The sequence below is a fragment of the Coffea eugenioides genome, unplaced genomic scaffold (genome assembly GCF_003713205.1).
Source record: "Coffea eugenioides isolate CCC68of unplaced genomic scaffold, Ceug_1.0 ScVebR1_33;HRSCAF=164, whole genome shotgun sequence".
Lineage (NCBI taxonomy): Eukaryota > Viridiplantae > Streptophyta > Magnoliopsida > Gentianales > Rubiaceae > Coffea > Coffea eugenioides.
In genome coordinates, this window is record NW_020863974.1 from 143,217 (window position 1) to 146,530 (window position 3,314).

Genomic DNA, 3,314 nt, shown 5'->3' on the forward strand with positions numbered 1-3,314 from the left:
GTCCATTATGAAACAGAGTCTACATTGATTTAGTTTAGTTGTTACTCATTTTGCAATTTATTTTCCTTTCAAAAGCATTGTTTCACAAATCATTAAAACATTGTCCTCAATGCACCGTCCAATATAAATTGGCATTGAGATTATCTTTTCCTAATACGAGAGGTCTGGAAGGATGCAACTCTTGTTATCTCTTGTTACGATCTTATCGAAGTTTTAATTGGAGTAGAATCATAAATAACGCAAGATAATTGGAAACATGATGGGCTGAAGTTCAAATAGAATAACATGCACATTAACCAACAATTTGAAATGGAATGATTTTAAAAATTAACCAACAATTCCAAATGTGAAAAGTAGATGTGGAAGTTAAGAGAAATATATTTTATAAATTAAATTAAATGTGAAATGCTAGAAAAATGGAATTGGTAGTGGGAAGATGTATGGAGGCTTGTTGCTAAAAATTCCTTCTCAAATTTGTATAGATATAGATGCTTTGAATTAAGGGAGATGGGATGTTGAAAGATTTGGACAGTTTCATCAAGACCAGTAGCAACTCCCAGCTACTGGATATGTCCATAAGAACAGTTTTACCGGTAAAAATGCCAAAAACAATGCGCAAATGACTTGTATAAAATAAATCAATCCAAATTCCAGAAAACTGTAATAAGGAGGACCCTAGCTACCAACCTTTTTTCATATTAGTTTGTTATTATGATTTAGTCTTTTAATTTAACCATCACTTGAATCATCTAAGATCCTTGCGTCCTCTTTTATCGAGATATATAAGTTAGAACTTGGCCGAACTTGTACCCTTGGAAAAATGAAATTTACGACTAATAGAAATACGTTTTCTCCATTTCTTCGACTCAAATGGTATTTCACAGTATAATTGATTCAAAGTTTTCAAAGTTTTACGAGCGAGCATGAAATTTTCGGAATTTACTTAAGCGAATTGCATTTACTTGAATTTATTGAAGCGAAACTCCTATGTTTCGATCTCTAGAGAGTTTTACATTCGTAAATGATATTTTATCACAGATTTGGACTCCAACCAAGGAGTTGGACCTGAACGTGACTTTTGTGAGGCACTAGACCTTTGGTGAGTGCTTCCAAATACCCGATTGAACTGGACACTTGTTTTCCATACTTGACCAATGTGAGTTAATGATATGAAATTTATTTGATCGGGCAAGAGTGTACTTTATCGCACTTGCCCAAATATGATATATACTTGTTTATTGTTGCAATTGACTTGATATACTTGTACTTGAATTGTAAGTGCGGCCCCACCATCAATTTCATATACAATCATGGGAAAAGGATTTTCTAAACCTTTAGAAAATCCTTTTCCTCTTGGAAACAATTTTTAAGAAACTTCCAAACCCTAATCTAAGAAGGATTATAAATCAGGTTCGGCCCCTTGCCCGCCAAAATCCTTAGCAAAGTTGGCGGCAACAAGCTTTAAAGCTCCCCCACCGCACAATCCGAACTCACACACCACACAAGTGCAATTCAGAATTTCTGGTCTTAGTGCTCAAGATAATTTGGCTATTGGTCAAGGCAAGAAGATGCAAGCAATGTCACTCAAGCTTCCCCCCAACGGGCTGCTCAAGAATTTTACTCCCAAACCAAGGAAGCCCTTCACCACTGCAAGAGAGTATAAAAAGATGTTTATTCGAAGAGTGGTACAAGTTTCCAAGACACAAGGTGATCAGATTATTCGAAAGGTGGTACAAGTTTCCAAGACACAAGGGGATCAAGAACCTCAAGAAGAGGTAGGTCAAAACTTTTGAGTACTTTTCTTTTTCCTTTGCTTAATTTTCTGTTTTGGATTGGAAGCAAGATGTAAGAGACTATTTTGGGCAATAAAATTCACTTTCCTCTCTTGTTTTCTTTGTATCTTGCCATTCGGATTCTTTTTTCTTTTTTTTTTTGTTTCTTTTTTTTTTGACTTAACAAACGCCACAAACACTTGGCCGAATGGGTCAAGATCTGTGACGCCCCCACTTATCCCAAGGGCGAACCCAAGGGTATCGATGGAATGCCTGCCCAACTCTCACCAAGACTCGGTACAATCCATAATTCAAAACTAGGAATACTTCAAATAACTTCAATATATATATTTAAAGTACTCCAAAACACTTCATACTTACAATTAGTCAGCTCTCAAGCTTAATACAACCCAAAAGAATATTTACTACAGCCATCTGCTGTAATACAACTTAAAGTTTTCCCCAAAAGAAAACAATCTAGCACTATTCACGAGCACTTGGTCTCGAACCCTGTTAAGGAAAACAAAAACGTGGAATGAGCTACACAGCCCAGTGAGGTTCCAAGACACTCTAGCAGTTCTAATAAATCAAGTAATTTGAGCATACCCAATGTATGATTTAAGGTTACACATTGGCACATTAACATGAGACAGTTATCATTGTACGAGTAATTTGAGCATATCACAGGTATAGCTCAGGGTCGAACGTTGGCACATTAGCATGAAACAGTTATCATTACGTAAAATAAACACACATTGAAGGATACGGTGTTCCAGTGGAACCATTTCGATCAACTGCACCTTATAACTTCAGAATCCCCTCGATTTATCTGGCCATCACCTTATCCCTCCAGTGGTAGTACTCGAGTATACCGAAACGGTGTCCTAGGGTTCCAACCTACCCGACCGAGCCCAGTTCTGGCTCGAGTAGGTCAATAACCAAGGGCAGGGCCCAGTTCAGCTTAGAGCTTACAACATGCACAAATAATCAAGTAAATCGGTAAACGGTAAAAATTTATCATTTTAGTAGGTCGAGCGAGATAAAGTACACACTCGTCATAAAACTGTGGAAAAGTTCATGTGAACACGTAATTTATGGTAATCACATAATTAAGTAGTCAAGTAATCAAGTAAGCAGGTAATCAAGTAAATTGGTAAACAGTGAACAGTAAACGGTAAACGGTAGACGGTAGACGGGAAATGATCTCGGTTAACGGTAAGATTTATCATTTTAGTAGGTCGAGTGAGATAAAGTACACACTCACCTTAAAACAGTGGCAAAGTTCATAGGAGCAATTATTGGTAACACTTAACAGTTAAACACATAATGACCATGGAGTAAACATGTCGTAAAACTTTTCAAGTAATGTACTCCTATATGGAACACTCACCAATTCGAAACAAGTGAGTAAGTGCTCAAACAAGTGTTTAGGCGTCCACTTCGAGTTCCTCTTGAAGGTCCCCTTGAGTACCTGAGCAAATAACAATCAACTATTACACACTGTCGCTTAAAACCCCTACTTATCGAGAAAGATTGCACTCG